Source organism: Muscardinus avellanarius (assembly GCF_963383645.1).
Source record: "Muscardinus avellanarius genome assembly, chromosome: 7".
In the NCBI taxonomy this organism is placed as follows: domain Eukaryota; kingdom Metazoa; phylum Chordata; class Mammalia; order Rodentia; family Gliridae; genus Muscardinus; species Muscardinus avellanarius.
In genome coordinates this window covers 45891852-45910177 of record NC_137793.1, presented here as the reverse complement: position 1 = coordinate 45910177, position 18326 = coordinate 45891852, and the positions used below count along the sequence as shown (strand labels likewise).

General features: G+C 35.2%; 1 protein-coding gene across 1 annotated transcript in view; it reads right to left on the bottom strand.

Moving 5' to 3' along the window:
- Positions 1–18326, bottom strand: part of DTWD2 (DTW domain containing 2) — a gene marked incomplete at both ends in the record, with an annotated part of 123423 nt that overhangs the window by 16762 nt on the left and 88335 nt on the right. The gene's annotated exons all lie outside the window — the stretch shown is intronic.

The following is an 18326-nucleotide window of genomic DNA, read 5'->3' as shown; positions in this document are numbered from 1 at the left end:
ATTTGTCTTGAACTCGACATTACAAACTGGTATTTTATTTTTATGAAGAATTCAACTATTGACTCAATAATTATTTCTTTTTAATATATTTTATTTGTACATTATAATCACATAATGATGTTCAGAATGATAGGGACATAAGTGCACACAGCACTTGGTGAGCTGACTCCCAGATCCCTTGCCACTCCCTCCCTCCCTTTCCCCAGTAACAGTGTTGAATTTGTCATTGGTCCTTCAGATCTCCCTTTCCTGCTTCTATTTATCTCCTCTAAACCCTTTCCATCAATCCACTGGGGTTTCTCCTCCTTTATCTGTAGTCTCTCTTAGATCTCAATTATTCCCTAGCTTCCAAATAGGAGAGAAAACATATGATCCATCACTTTCTGTGACTGACTAACCTCCCTTAGCATAATACTCTTTAGTTCCATTCATTTTACTGCAGATGACATAAATTTGTTCCTCTTTATAACTGAGTAGAATTCCATTCTGTGGATATCTCATAATTAAAATTCAAGGCTGATTCAGAGGACAATTCAAGAGGCCATGCTCTTCATCACCCAGCTATAATAAGTGGATAAACCTACAGGTAAATCCAAGACTATTAAACAAATAAAAGCAAAGCTGATCTACTGGAAAGCAAGACAGAGACACCACTGAAGAATATCAGGGTTCTTTTGAACAGAATAGTTTTTAAAACACTGAGATTGAAGGAAGGGCTTTTTACTCAAGAAAAAAAACTGTTAACTGAGTGATATATTTAGCCAAACCATTTATGGTACTGGTATTCCTGGAAACCCTTCTACCTTCTACCTCCAGGCTACACTCCCAGACTTATTTTAAACTTTTTTTTTAATTTGGAAAACAGGGTCTCTTAAGCCAGAGAGGCTGTCTTCGAACCTGCATGATCCTCCTGTCTCCACCTCCCAACTGCAGGGGTTACAAGCGTGTGCCACCACGCTCAGCTTTTCCTCTTAATTCTAAATCCTCACTGTTTTATACAAAATTCCAATGAATCCCATATCTGAAGACCCTGGGAGTTAAGGGTATAGGAATATATCTAGAAGGAAAAATCCTACAGATGCATAAGATCACAGATTTAGAAATATTCTTTAGAAATCAAATAGTCCATTAAAATATGTCAGTCTTTATTTTCCTCTGAAGATTAAATAATACAGCTGCTTTTTATAATCATTTTATTAGTACATTGCAAATCTATATCACAGTGAGGTTCAATGTGATAAAAACATATATGCACACAGCTATCTGTGTACTTCCTTTCAGATACTCTCTACTTCTCGCACACCCTTTCCCACAAGAGTCAATGAGATTATTAAACAGTCTACCTTTGCCCTTAGGTACAATTATTCATTAAAATTTGATTCACAGATTTAACGTTTTAAATAATAACACATAGAGTTAGGGATGTAACTCAGTGGGGTAAAGCACCTGCCTAGTATGCACTAGGCCTTGAGTTTGAGCCACAAAACTGATGAAGAAAACAAAAGAAATTTAATAATAAATTTTTCATAATGAAATAAAATTAGATTTTAGTTTATAAGCCTCTTTTAAAAACTAAGAAATTAATGGAAAAATAAAACTAAGAATTCCTTAAATTTATTGGCTATAATAAATTCAGGGTGATTTCAGTAAATGAACAAAAATTATGCCACTAAAAAATGCCAGAAAAAAATATCACTCGAGGTTACAGGCATTGTCTTTTGAGTAGTTTTTGTTGCCCCAATTCCTTTTTCTTCCAACAACAGTTAATGAAGACAAGTGTCTGTTAAACACTTCCACTGACATCATGTATATATGTGAGAATTCCTATTCCAATCTCAATACCATATATGGGGAAGGAGGGAGGATGGGGGAAATTGGGGGAAACCCAACAATTGCTGTGTGCATGTATGTCACTATCACTCTGAACTGCATTATGATCTGAGACTAGAATGAACTAATAAAAGTATAAAAAAATTAAAAAACTAACCTTGTAATGTTCAATGAAATTGAATTTGTCCAACTAGAGTATGTTTACATGTATACATTTTTTCACTGATGTTAAACCAATTTATATCCTTTATTAGGGAGGGTTTTATTTTTATTTATTTTTTTGTTTTTAGTACTAAGGATAAAGAACCCAGGGAAATTCTAACTCCAAGCTACACTCCCAGCCATATATATATATATATATATATATATATATATATATATATATATATTTTTTTTTTTTTTTTTAAATAGGGTCTCACTGAATTGCGAAGGGCCTCACTGAAGGTTGTCTGAATTGCCATCCTCCTGCCTCAGCCCCCAAATGCTGGGATTACAAACATGTGCCATCACATCCAGCTTATTAGGGAGTTTTAATTAGAAACTAATTTAAGCTATTAGAAACTGATTTACTATTATTGCCTATGCAACACAGCCAATTTAAAATGTCTTGCTAGGGTAGGGCATGGTGGCACAAGCTTGTAATCCCAGTACTTGGGAAGCTGAGACGGGAAGAACTTGGGTTTGCAGCCAGCCTCAGCTATATAGTGAGGCCCTCTGCAACTTAGTGAGACCCTATGTCAAAATAAAAAGTAGGGCTGGGGGTGTAGCTCAGAAGCAGAATGCCCCTGGGTTCAATCCCCAGTACCACATAAAAAATAAAAAAAGAGAAATGTCTTGCTAATCGAAACATTTTCATCCAAAAAACTTCATTAAACAATTAACAATTCACAGTTATATCAATTTCAAAAGCTATAATGGCATCATTGATAACTACTAAGAAAAAATAATCAAAAATTATTCTAGGTGTAAAACACATAATATACAATTATATCAGAACTTCATTTGCCAAATAAAACTTTTATTTAAATACTCTGAGTTCAATTATATACAATTTCATTTTACTAAAAACATGTCTCTTTCATATTTTTGAATGAAAATAATGTATGTGAATTGGGAGGCAGGAAAGCATGGCAACTAAAAGTATAAGCTCTGGAGCTAGACACAATTGAGCTCGAATCCACATAAATAGTTGTACATTAAACAAATGTCTTGAACTCAAAGAGCCTAAAACATTAATAGCCTTAGCGAGTAAGTACACTTTAAAAACCTGACATATGTGAAATACTCAGTAATGTCTGATTTATAATAAACACTCATTACAGGCAGAAATTGATGAAGATGGTACTACTGATAATGATGATGCTAAAGAGGGTGGTGGTGACTGTGACTCCCAATGTTTCCTTTATAATCTAATGAGAAAACATGAATTCAGTTTTACTACATACATACAGGCAGATGAGACAGCATAGTCAGGGTGGAGATTAAGATGGGACTCAGCAAAAAGAACATCAACTTTTACAGAAGATTGAAACAGAAAAGCTATTGATAGGATAGAGAAAAAGCAATATATGATGCAGGCAAAGAAGGGGTTTTGCTGAATACAAGAAAAGTAAGGGTTAGGTTATTTTGCCAAACAAATATTACTAGTCAGGGTCAGGATATAGATTGATGTTTTCTTATCTTTCTGTTTCTTTAAAATATTAACAACACTATATAACAGAAAAGAGACTAAAAAGTCATAATTAGTTTTGAAAATAACTTTTAAAATAAAAACTTTTTTATATTTTATTTGGAAAGAGGGTCTCACTAAGTTGCTGAGAGCCTCACTAAGTAGCTGAGGCTGGCTTCAAACCTGCAGGATCCTCCTGCCTCAGCCTCCCAAGTACTGGGATTATAAGCGTGCACCACCTCACCCAGAAAATAAAAACTTTTTATGCAGTACTACTGGATGAATTTGATTGAAAGTGTGTCTTATGTTCTAATGCTTTCAATGTATTCTGTTGTCTTCTACCTTTGCACATATGTCTGTTTTATTTTATTACAGTAAAAGTTAACAGACTTAATGAAAATGTCAGCAATAGGTTGCTATATTTCTATGAAAAATAAACAATACAAGACAAATGAAAAATAAAGTATGGGTTATACCAGGTGTGGTGGCACACTCCTGTAATCCCACTACTTGGGAGGCTGAACCAGGAGGGTTATAAATTTTTTAGCCAGCAATAGCAACTTAGTGAGGCTCTCAGAAATATAATGAGACCTGTTTCCAAATAAAAAAATAAAATAAAGATGAACATGTAGCTAAGGGGTAAAACGCCCCTTGGTTCAATCCCTTGCACTATACAAACACACACACATAAAGTATGAGTTACAATAAAAATGAAAAATTATAGGTTGCAAAGCATCAAATAGTGGCTTATTTAAAACAACTAGGGTGGACTCTTCACATATACGTGAAAATATTTGTAAAGTTACAAACTGTACTATTGCACAATTATTAAGACACAAATTCAGGATGTTTGTGTCTTAATCTTTATAGCCTATATTTCTAATAAATTTTACTATGTATGCATAAGGTATTTAACATGATGTCATGAGATATTTAGATACAGTAAACAGGTTAACATATAGTGAAGCAAATTAACATATCTATCACTTCCCAATTACCACGTTAGGTGGTTAATGGCATGAGTAGTTAAATCTTCTCATTTAGTATAAATCCCATATACAGTTCATTTTATTACCTATAGTCCTCCTATTGTACATTAGATTTCAAGACTTATTCATCCACTACTTTGTTTCCTTTGGCCTATATCTCCTCAATTCCCATCCCTCCACACCTTTGGTAAAGCTGTTTTGTTCTTTATCTGTATAATAAAAAAGTTTTAAGCTAGGTGTGTGCTTGTAACCCCCATGCTTGGGAGACAGAGACAGGAGGATCCCACAGGTTTAAAGCCAGCAGTGCTGGCTTAAGAGACCCTGTTTCCAAACAAAATGTATAAAATAGATCTGGGAGTGTAGTATGGAGGTAGAGGGTTTCCAGAAACCCCAGAACCACCAAAAAAAAAAAAAAAAAGTTTTAAGATTACCTGTATAAGTAAGATCATGCGATATTTTTGTTTCTCTGGCTTATTTCCCTTAGTATAATATCCTCCAGGATAATCCACGCTATGGCAAATGAAAAAATCTTACTCTTATGTGTACTAGTTTCTTTGTCAGCTGATAGACACTTTGGTTATTTCCATATCATAAATATTGTGAATAATGCTGTGATGAACATGTGAGTAAAGATATCTTGATGATATGGTAATTTCATCTGGGACATAGGCACAGAAGTAAGATTAATAGCAATATGGTCATTCTATTTTGAATTTCTCAGTAACCTGTTTCCCACGATGCTTTCCACTGTTTCCCATGATGACTGTACCAATCTACTTTTCCACCAACAGCTTGTACTTCACTCAGAAGTTTTACAAAAAAATTAAAAGGGGACATATGCTATATTCATTGAATGGAAGATAATATTTACACATGTCAGTCCTCTAAATTTGCTTCGACTTAATGGAATCTCAACAAAAAAAATAAAGTTATATGTTGGGGAATTTCATAAAGCTGACTTGGAAATGTATAAAATATCAAGATAACCTCACACAAAAGAATCTGCCCTATTTGTTGAACTTATTATAAAGTAATTAAAACTGCGGAATTGGGGCAAAGACAAACATTAGAACAGAATTTACAGCATGGAAATATACCTTTGCATACGTGTACAAATGATGTGTGACAGAGGTGACAAGGCAAAGCACTGAGTATAAAACTGCTCTTTTCAGAAAATGGTGCTGGGCAAATGGGTGGCCACCATATGGAAGAAAAATTAAAACTGGATTTAGGTCAGAACAAACAAGAAATTAGATTATTGGTAGATTAAAGACAAACGTAGACGGGAGACTTCCGGAAGATGGCAACGGAGAAAAGTGGGACTTACGAGCCCGGCTAACAACCAATCTCTATTACCACAAAATCAGCGCCTTTCATAGCCAGAAAAAATTATCAGCAAGGAAACAAAAAATGTAATTACAAGGGACAGAGAAAAAGAGGGCTGGAAAAATGAGACACCAGAAAGAAACCAAACCGCAGTGCTGCAGCCAGAGCCTTGGAGGAGCCAGGCAGACACCATCTTCCCTTGCAGCACCAGCCCCAGAGAGGAGGGGGACTCAGAAAAGAGCACAGAGCCACAGAGGAGATACACCAGCCTTACTGCCAGCGGCAGCGGCAAATTCACCGGACAGCTTCAGACCAACGCACTCAACAGCCCACCAGGCTCCAGAGAGGAGTGGTGGACAGCGAGCCGAGGTGAGCCGCTGCAGAACAGCCGGGCGGAATTCGGCAGATTTTTCAGTGCAGGGAGCATCTAAAGCTCCCAGGGGCTGGGCTCAGCACACCCTGCAGAGACTCAGAGTGGAGCTCAAAACCAGAGAAGTAATACGCCAGTCTCACGGCCAAGGGCATGGCAGCAGGGCCATATTGCCACCAGAGGCAACAGCAGCAAATTCACCGAGTCCACTACAGCACCATCTGCGCACTCAACAACAGTGAGTCAAATTGCGGATGAAATCCCAGTACTGCACTCCCAGGGACTTGACCCAGTGGGGGAGTGGCGGTAGCAGAGATATCACATCATAGGAGAACGCCCAACCTGGCACCCCCCCATGGTCTAAAGCAGCCTCAATTGACTCCCTGGTCTGAGACTCTGTGATACAACCCAGTAAAGGAGGAGTGGGGACTGACATATCACAGACTCGAGATCCAGAGCACCTTAAGTGAAGTCGTAGTGACCCAAGGGAAGAACCCAGAGAAGGCACAAACTTCCGAAATCATGGGAAAGGGGAATAGCAATGAAGCAATGAATGCCCACAACCCCACAACTTCAGAACCTGATAAAACAGAAATTCAGAGATTTCTAGAAGATCAAATCAGGAAAATAACTGTAGAAATAATAGAGGTGTTTCGTAAAGAATTCAGAGAGAACCAAAAAGAGATAAAGGATGCAATTAATCAAGTAAAGGCCACAATTCAAAGTATAAACAACCAATTAGACCACATGGAGTTCGCTCTTAGGAGATGATCATTGAAAAAATGAACGCATAGTTTCTAATTTAGAAAAAAAAAATCCAACAGCAGGAATCTGACATTGAAGAAATATGGGCCCATTTTAAGAGAGCTAACCTAAGAATAATTGGAATAGAGGAGGGAAAAGAAGGTGAAACCAAAGGGATCAACAATCTCTTCAAGGAAGTAATAGCAGAAAATTTTCCAAACATGGAGCAAGAGGTCAATACACAGGTCCAGGAAACTTATAGAGCTCCCTTTAGACAGGATCAGAGAAGAGGATCCCCACGCCACATAATTGTCAAAATGACCAATGTGGAAGCCAAGCAGAGAATCTTAAAGGCAACAAAAACAAAAGGCCAAGTGACATTCAGAGGCAAACCAATTAGAATCACTCCAGACTTCCCAAACCAAGTCATGAGAGCCAGAAGGGTTTGGAGTAACATATTCCAAACTCTGAAAGAAAACAACTTCCAGTCAAAAATTTCTTACCCAGCAATACTTTCTATCAAATTAGATGGGGAAATAAGAAGCTTCCACGACAAACAGAAACTGAAGGAATTTATATCTTCAAAACCTTCAGATATAGCATTTGGAAATATTTTATCCCATTCTATCAGTAACTTTTAACTCTGTTTACATTATCATTGGATATACAATGTTTTTTTTTATTTTTTAGGGAGTTTGTTTACCCTTCTGTTGCCTGTGCCATTGAAATCATATCCAAGAAATCACTGCCAATTTCAATGTTGTGAGGTTTTATGACCCAGATTTTCTTCTAAAAGTTTATAGTCTTAAGATTTATATTTAGGTCTTTTATCTATTTTGAGTTAATATTTTTATATGTTGTTAGGTAAGGGTCCAATTGTATTCTTTTTCATATAATTATTATTTCTCAACAATATTTAGTTAAAAGATTAGTATTTCCTCCACCAAATATTCGTGGAAACCTTGTCAAAAATAACTTGACAATATATGGAAAAAATTATCTCTAGGTTTTATTTAACTCCAATGGCTTATATATCTGCCTTTATAACAGTACTACATTGTTTCAATTATTGTAGCTTTATATGGTTTGAAATCATAAAATAAACATCTTCTAGCTTTGTTCTTTTTCGAGATCGTTTTGGGTATCTAGAGTCCATATTCCATATTAGGAAAGATTTTTTCTGAAAAATAAATAAATGTATGATAGTTTCACCTAAAAAAAAAAAGAAAAAAATATATTCTCTGGTAAGAGAGAAAGCAAAAAGAAATATTAAAATGTTATCTTTAAGTCATCAAAAGCTTGGTATCAGACAAATGAAACTGTTATGTGAGATTATCATTGTTAATACTGGATAAATTGCTATAATACTGTCAACCACTAAGCCAAGCATGGGAAGGAGGGATGGGGAGGGAACGGGGTGGGGATCGGGTAGAGGCTAACTGGGTGATGTGTGCATTATGTCTACAAAAGTATTTTTTATCCCATTATAATGTATGAATACAGTGCACCAATAAATAAATGAATAAAAAAGACAAATGTAAAAGGTAAAACTAAAGCTTCTAAAAGATAATATAAAAGATTATGAACTAAAGATAAGAATGAAGTGTGTGTAAGGAGGGTAGTACTGGGGATTGATCCCAGGTCCTTCTACCCTCAAGGTACACCCCCAGCCCTTTCTTGTTCTTGTTTGTTTGTTTATTTGTTTGTTTGTCTGTTTTGAACAGGGCCTAGCTAGGTTGCTGATTCTTTCTGCTACATTGCCTAGGCTAGCCTCAAACCTACAATCTTCCTGTTTCAGACTCCCAGATACTGGGATTACAAGTGTGCACCACCATGCCCAGGTAGGAATGAATTTTTTTTTAACAAAACAAAAAATACTAACCACAAAGAAAAAAGACTGAAAATTTCAACCACATTAAAATCCAAAATTTTATATATCAAAAAGATCATGAAAAAAACAAAAGGACCAAAAGCTAAAATAATAGTTAAAAGATATGAATAGGCACTTCAAAAGAAAGAAAGTATCATTAGTTTGGGAACTAGTAACCAAAGAAATGGAAATGGAATTAAACCAAAATGAGAAACCATTACATATTCAGATGATGGGCAAAAATTTTAAAGAGGTAACTTTCATACATTGTTGGTGGGAATATAGTTACACTCACTTTACAACACTTTGGTTACATTTAGTATAGTTGAAATGATGTTTAACTCATAATTCATCTGTTTCATATGTAGGTATATGTGTGAGGGAAAGTCTTGGACAAGTGTATCACAATACATCATAAGAAACATTCATAATGGCACTTATAATAACCTCAACTGAAAGCAGCCCAAATGTCAATGGATATATTTGGATACATTCACATAATGGGCTATAATACAGCAATGAAAATGAGCAATATATATCTATCGAATAACATGAATATCTCCTAAAGGCACAATAATACATAAATATTCAAGCATACATATAGTGCAATCTGATTTAAATAAAGTCCAAAACTAGGCAACACTATGTTATTTTTATTAATATGCATTAATAAGATGACTACAATAAGGGTCAGGATATAGTAACCCTGGGGAAGATGAGAAGGCGTAGTGAAGTGAGTGTAATTATGGTATGAAAGGAGTCTTAAAAGGTGTAGAACATTTTTGCAATGTTCTGCTGCTTGATGTGAATGGTGGCTACAAGAATTTAACCTTTTAAGAATTTCTTACTCAACACACATTTTTATGCATGAGAATTCTCATATTAGCTTAGTAAATATACTTTCCTAGTAGAAGTTTTTTGTCTATGTAAGACACTAAAATCAACCCAGAAAGAAGGGACTAATTGTCAGTAATCTATCCCTCAGATTCCTTCAGTTGTTAGAATTTTTGGATTCTTTTTATCTCCCTTTACTGAGGTGAACACTATTAGGCCCTGATTAAATCTTACATATTTTCTATCTTCTTTCCACCCTCCATTGTACATCAAAATTGCAGGGGGGCACAGTCATATTGATACACATGCAAACAAAACATTCCACTGTTATTTAATGCACAATAATTAGCCAAATTGTGAACATGAATTACTACCTTCTTGTCAGCCTAACAAAGTATCAGGAATATAAATAGATGGTGGTTGATTAAGGAGATTTTAAAATTCAAACACATAATAGCCATTCTGTCTGAAAGCTGAAAAGCTCTGAAAGAGAAATTATGCTTTATATTTTGTGAAGATACAGAATTTAATTTTTTAACACTATTGTCCCTTCAAGTCTAGTAAATATATTGAGATGTTAGATAATGCCTTTATACTTGTTCTGTCAGTCATCTTAGACTATTAAGAGGGTTAAATTTTAAAAATAAAATTTCTTAAACAAATCCATGCTAGAATAATTTATAAAGCATAAAAGGTTTCATGTAATGACTATTAAAGATAAAACATATTCCACTTTGAAAGATGGCATAATTCTGCCTAAGAATTATGATCTACATAAATGCCAGATATTATATTTAACAAATGAATTCATTTTTAATGACAGACAACTACAATGAAGAATAAACAGAATGTAGAAATCTAGGCTTCAAGGTGCATGCCTGTAATCCCAGTATTTGGGAGGCTGAGTCAGGAGAACTGCAGGTTCAAGATCAGCCTCAGCAACTTAGACCCTCTACAACTTAGACCCTGTTTCCAAATGAAAAATAAAATAGGGCTGAGGGTGTAGCTGAGAGGTATTATGTCCCCTGGGTTCAATCCCTAGAACTACACACAGAAAAAAAGAATGTGGAAAAAGAACATGAGGTTAATATTCTTACCTAATTACAAAGATTTATTTTCTATTCAGTGGAAAAGGTCTTATTTTTTAAACTTTTTTCTTCATAACACTTTTATTGGTGCATTATACACTCACCTCAAAATGCAGTTCATAGTTATAGTGACTTTAAGGTCCATTTGATGGGCCTTCCCCCAGTTACTTCCCCAGACTCTCCCCCCTTCCCCATATGGGGTATTAAGATTGACACTACTATTCTCATATATATACATAATATCGATGGAAGTGATTCCTTCATTGATCCTCTCTCTCCCCCTTCCTTTACCTAAACCACTTCCCTGGCTACACTGAAGTTTCTCTTCCATTAACTGAAGTCTCACTGGTATCCCAATTACTCCCTAGCTTCCACATATGAGAAAAAACATATGATCCTTTTAGCAACTGGCTAAGCTCACTTAATATCATGTTCTCCAAATTCATTCATTTTCTTGCAAAAGACATTATTTTGCTCTTATTTATTTATTGCTAAGTAGAATTCAATTGTGTGTATATCTCATAATTATGTAATCCATTCATCTGTTGATGAACACCTAGGTTAGTTCCATAATGTGGCTATTATGAACTGTGCAGCTATAAACATGGGTATGCATGTATTACTAGAATATTCTGATTTCTGATTTCAATCCCTTTAGAAAAATGCCATTCAAAAAGCTCATCATTCATCTTGTCAAATGACTAAAGTGAAAATTCTATTAGATGGTTAATCAAAACAGTGGCATAAGCCAGATATGGTGGTGGATGCCTATAATTCCCGTACTTGGGAGGCTGAGACAAGAGGATCACAGGTTCCTGAACAGTTTCAGCATCCGCAATGTAGGAGACTCTCAACAATCTAGCAAGACCCTGTTTCAAATAAAAATAAATAAATAAAAAGGGCTTAAGGTATAGCATGAAGGTAGAGTACCCCTGGGTTCAATCCCCAAACACACACACACACACACACACCCCAAAAAAAGAGTGGCATGGTAATTCCACACTTCTTCAAAGAAAGCCTTAACTACAATATAAGTATCACTAAGAAGATATTAAATATTTTTTGATATATAATATTTTAACAAATTGTGGTTTATTGTTCTGTTGTTTTTCCACCATCTGCTTAATGAATGTTTTCCTGTAGTTTATCCCATTATTATCTTATTCACATCATTTCTTAATCCACTCAAAAGCTGTGTATATTTAACTAATTGGCAATATCCTGAACCCAACTCCATCACTATTTCTCTTTCTGATAGACAAGGTCAGTATTCTAATCCAAGGGCACAAACTCACTAAATCTTTTAACAATTAGCATGGCTTTTGTTTTAAGTAGCTCTCTCTTCTCAGATTTGAGTTCAAGTCACCTTCATCTCTAAACTAGATCCCTGCAAAATGCTTACCTAGACATCTTGTCTCCACTTCAGTCTCTTTAAAGCAATTCTATGAGCATCAGCCAAGCAATTAAAATATCAAACTGATCATGTTATTACTCAGATCAAAACCTATAGCTTAAACCAGGCGTGATGGTGCACGCTTGTAATCCCAGGGCATGGGAGGCAGAGATAGGAGGATGGCACAGGTTCAAAGCCAGCTTCTCTGGCTTAAGAGACCCTGTTTCCAAATAAAAATATAAAAAAATGGGTGTCTGGGAGTGTATCCCGTAGGTAGAAGGGTTTCCTGGAACCCAGTACCACAAAACAACAACAACAACAAAACCCCTATAGCTTGTAATTAAGCAAAGTCTAGAAGTTTCTTTATTCTGCTCGTTGGTTGGCTAACTACTATTTACTTCTCAGTTCTCAAATGCTAAACAGATCATCCAGAATCCCTAGCCTTGATGTTTTTCACTTCCATTCATTTTCTTGGAAATGGCAGGATTTCATTCTTTTTTATGGCTGAAATATATTCTATTGTGAGTATATATACAATATTTTCTTTCTCCATTCATCTATTAATGGGCATCTAGATTGACTCCGTATCTTGGTGATTGTTAAAATAAACACAGGTATAAAAGTTATCTCTTTTGTATGCTGACTTCATTTCCTTTAGATCTATATCCAGAATTGTTTTTTGTTACCTTTGTTGAGAATCAGGGGAATATTTGCATTTATTTCCGGTTCTTCAATTCTGTTCTACTGGTTTGTGGGTCTCTTTATATGCCAATACCATGTGATTGAATTATATGGTAGGTAGTTCTATTCTTAGTTTTTTAAGAAAACTACTTAGTTATTTTTCATAGTTTTGTACTAATTTATATTTCCACCAACAGTAAATACATAATGGTTCCTTTTCCTCCATAACCTCACCAGCATTTACATTTATATTTTGTTTTTATAATAGTCTCCTGATGTGGTTTTAGTTTGTATTTCTCCGACAGCTAAAATATATTGAGCTTTTTTCATATTACTTGTTGGCCATTTGTACTTTTTCTTTTGTGAAGTATCTGTTCAGATCATTTGCCCATTCATTGTTTGGATTATGTACATTTTTTGTTAAGTTTGTGAGTTCTTTCTTTGGGATATACATTCTATGTCAGATGAATAGCTGGCAAAGATTTCCTTCCATTCTGCAGTCTGTCTCTTCACCCTGCTGAATGGTTCCTTTGCTGTGCAGAAGCTATTATTATAATCCCACTTATCTGTTCTTACTTTTCTTTCCTGGGAAGTGGGAGTCCTATACAAAAAAACCATTGCCTGTTCTGATATCTTGAAATGTTTCCCCTGTTTTCTTCTAGTAGTTGCAAAGTTTCAGGTCTTATATTAAGGCATTTGACCCATTTGAGTTGATTTTTATACAAGGTGAAATATAGGAATTTAATTTCAATCTTCTACATATGAATGTCTAATTTTGCCAGGACGGTTGTTGAAGAGGCTGTCTGAAATTTCCCCAGTATATGTTTTTGGCAGGTTTGTTAAGAGAATCAGTTAGCTAGAGATACATGAATTTATTTCTGTGTCTTTTATTCTGTTTCATTGGTTGACAGATCTCTTTTTATACCATGCTGTTCTCATTACTATTTTGAAACCAGGTACTGTGATGCCTGCAGCATTGCTTTTTGTGCATGATTGCTTTGGCTATTTGGAATCTTTTCTGTTTCTATATGAATTTTAGAATTGATTTTTCTAGGTCTGTGAGAGATACCCTTGGTATCTTGATGGAGATTGCATTAATTTGTTGATCACTTTCAGTAATATGGCCACTTAACAAAATTAATCCCCATAGTCCTTGAATATGAAGTCTTTCCACCTTGAGATACCTTCTTCAATTTCTTTCTTTAGTGTTTTGTAATTTCATTGTAGAGTTCTTTCCCATCCTTAATAAGGTTTATTCCCAGGCATCTGATTTTTTGCATGTATAGCTACTATGGATGGCAATGCTTTTCTGGTTTCTTTCACAGCAAGTTCATTAGCCAACTATTCAACTCCTTGGTATTTTCCCAAAATAATTAAAGTAAGAATACTTTAGAGAGACTTGCATACCCATGTTCCAGCAGCATAATTCACAATAGCTAAATTAGAGAACTAAGATAGGTGTACATCAACAGATTAATGAATGAAGAAAATGTGGTATATACACACTGTGAAGTTTTATTCAGCCATAAAGAACAAAATTATGTCATTTGGAAACATTATGCTAAGTGGGGTTAGCCAATCTCAGAATGCCAAGGGTCATGTGTTTTTTCTCATGTGTGGAAGACAGGGAGAAAATAGGAAAGTAAGAAAACTTTGGATAAACAAGGAAAGACCAGTAGAATAGTGGAAAGAAGCCAGAGCCAGGAGAAGGGGAGGGGAAAAGGAGGCATATAACTCAACGTAGCAATCTTTGTTAGCAAATTATTGGAAAAATGCATTTGTGCTTCCATTTCCTAATCATCAGTGTCTTTTCTATAATTATCATTGTCTTACCTAATATAAAAAAAACTGCATGTTGGGATGCTTACATTTGCATGACCACAGCAAGTTGGTCCGAGAGCTGACAAACATCAAATACTTAGTGAAAAGCAAGACTCAGGAGTACACACAGTAGCAGTACCTCACCCAGAAATTCATGCATGCATTATGAAAGCTCTAAGAGAAGTCTGTGGAAGCTTTCCACTGTGATGTCAATCTGCAGGGTACTGATCACCCTGTCTGTGCCAAAAGGTTAAAAAAGAAAAAGTTTTAACTATGTTAAAATTTTGAAAACCAAACATAATTTTTGTGTGTTGGGAAGGGGCACTGGGGAATTGAACCCAGGGGTACTTTACCATTGAGCCACACCCCCAGCACTTTTAAAAAATATTATTTTATTGGTACAATGTAATTATACATCATAGTAAGATTCAAAGTTATAGAAATATATATGCACACATCACTTGAAATACTTCCCTCCTTTTATCTTACATTCACTTCTGCATCCTTCCCCATACATGACAGAGTAGTAAGACTGGTACTTCTTGTATGAACAGAACCTTATTTGAACTGTTTCCCTCCTCAATCCTCACTTTCCCTCTACCTACCTCCTTTTCCTCATTCCCTTCCACTAATCTTCTAGTTTCTAACAGTGCCTATTTTTAACACTTATTTTAAAAGTTCTGTATTCTTTTATGTGCTTTTTATACATTATATGGCACACACATCTAGTATTCCCACCTTTAGTGATGCTAAAATTCATCACTGGTTTTAGTGTCAACATCTGGTTTTTCCACAATAAAGCTTCTGCTCACCTAATGGTTTAGTATCCACTGATAATCACTGCCTAGAACCATTATTTCTTTTATTTTTTATTGCAAATGGTATACATTTAAACTGTGCTTGGTGCCCCCCCACTTCCCCCCTCCCCCACTTCCAACAATGAGTGTCCAGGTTAACCATGCCATATTCATACTTTTACTCATATTCGGATGTAGCTACTCCATTAATCAATCTCAGCCGTCTTCCTCTCCTATCCTTCCATTCTAGCTTTGCTGAGGTTTCCCCTCCATTATCTGGAGTCCCTCTGGTATCCCCAATGCTCACTAGTTTGGGCATATTAGAGAAAATGTATGTCCCTTCTCTTTCTGTGCTTGGCTAATCTCACTTAACATAATGTTCTCCAAATCTTTCCATCTTCTTGAGAATGTCATGATTTTATTCTTTATAGCTGAAGAGAATTCCATTGAGTGTATTTCCCATAATTTTGCAATCCAATCATCTGTTGATGGAGACGTGGGTTGGTTCCATATTTGAGCTATTATGAATTGTGCTGCTATGAACATAGGTATGCATATGTTACTGTGGTTCTCTGATTTCAACCCCTTTGAAAAGATACCCAGGAGTGATAGCCAGATAATATAGTGAATCCATTTCCAGTTTTCTAAGAAATCTCCACACCGATCTCCATAGCAGCTGAACTAGTTTGCACTCCCACCAACAGTCAGTGTAAAAGAGTTCCTCTTTCCCCACATCCTCACCAGCATTTGTTGTTTTTTCTTTCTGCTTACTACTCTATTGGGGTTAGATGGAATCTAAGTGTAGTTTTGATTTTTATCTCCCTGATGGCTAATGATTTAGAACACCTTTTTGTGTATCCATTTTTATCTTTTCTTTTGTGAAGTGTCTATTTAGTTCAGTTGCCCATTTCTTGATTGGGTTATTTTTTTGCTAGTGTAGAGTCTTTTGCATTCTTTGTATAGTATGGATATTAGCTCTCTATCAGAGTGGTGGCTGGTAAAGATCTTCTCCCATTCTGTAGACTTCCCTCTTTAGGTTCTTAATGGTTTCCTTTGATAAGAAGAAACTTTTTAGTTTGATGCCATCCCACTTGTTAATTCTTGCTTTAATTTCCTGTGCTTTGGAGGTCTTGTTGAGAAAGTTATTGCCTGTACCTATATGTTGAAGTGTTGAGCCTATTCCCTGTTTCCAAACAAAAAAATATAAAAATAGGTCTGGGAGTGTAACCCGAAGGTAGAAGGGTTTCCAGGAACCCCAGTACCACCAAAAAAAAAAAAAAAAAAAAAAAACTTCAGATTCAAAGTTCTAAAACACAAAAAGATTATTGCCCAAAAGTTACTTGGATTAGAATTAATTCATGTAAGCAATGCAGTATTTTCTGGCAGGTTCACCTGAAAGTTACTTAGTCTGATCTTTTTTGCTAATAATGTACAATGTGATATTTCAATACATGTATATAATCAAATCAAGCAATTAACATATAAATCCCCTCAAATAATTGTCAATATTTTTTATTGATACACTGTGATGATAGATGAGGCTACAATTATCATTGTTTGGTGTCAGAAAAATTCAAAGTCCTTTCCTCTAGAAACTTTGAAAAATGCAATAAATCACTGTTAAATATAGTCTGCACTATAGGACATTAAAATTTAGCCTGAGGTTTGATGTGCTGGAGAAACAATAGTAAGCATTTGAAAGAGATTAAAGTTTTCTGAACTAAAATAATTTTATTTAGGTGCATATCAACCAATTTCAATAGTGTAGAAAGAAAATACAGAAACAACTTAAAAAAACATTTTCCCCTGAAGTAAATTTTATCCCTACTCAAAGGTACTATCCTGACTCAGCCTACTTATACAGCTAGCAGTATAACTAAGGCAGTTTTTGCCCCACACTATCCTCAAACCCTGCCTCAGTTTAGCTAATAACCTAAGTTCATATGTCCGCACTAAACAATAAAAATAATCTCAAACTATTTGTCAATATTTTAATTTTAATAAACATTTACTATATAAAGAGTACCTACTAGGAGCCTGGGACTTAGAAAATAAATTAGGATAAGGTAGAGACAACAGGAAGAAGTTTCTTAGGTCATGAAACAGTCTAGAAAAAAAAACAGAAATGAACAAATACTCAAATAATATTACTTTGTGGTATGCCCTAAAAATAAAATAAAATGGTAACTTGACAATATAGGGAAGAATTTAGATCTAGGCTTTTATTTAACTCCAATAGTTTATATATCTGCCTTTAGAATAGTACTACACTGTTTCAATTATTGTAGCTTTCTATGGTTTGAAATAAAAATATATATATCTTCTAAAAAAAAAGAAAAAGAAAATAAAATGGGTTGATATAATAAGAGTAGAGAAGTTTCTTTAGACTGGGTAATCAAAGTAAAGACTTGAGCTGAGCCCTCAATTATGAGAATCCAGACCTGCAGGGATCTGGGAAAGAGTTCCAGACAGAATGAACAGCAACTAGTAAAAGGACTAAGTATGACGGCATGTGCGAGGAAAGTATAGAAAGCTGAATATAGTGTGTCTGAATCACAGTAAATAAAAGAAGACATCCTGGTAGCATCCAGAGGGCTTACAATATCTATTCCTAGGAAAAAGAAAAAGAATGGTAAAGCAGAAAGCAATGAAGAGGTATCAGGCCAGATTTGGTCTTTATTGTCTTTGTATCCTGGTATATTGTGATAGAGACTTAAGAATGCCCATTTCTGAAATGATGTTATATTAACAGTGCCAAATACACTGTGCTATCAAAATTTAATTTTTGAATATATTTTACTTAATCAGCTCTCTCCTCCTTCTGTGTGATAGTACCATGCGTAAAGTCAGTTAAATCCTTGTGATGTTTTGTATGGCTGTAGACCTTGGCAACATGTAAATAATGTATACAGAA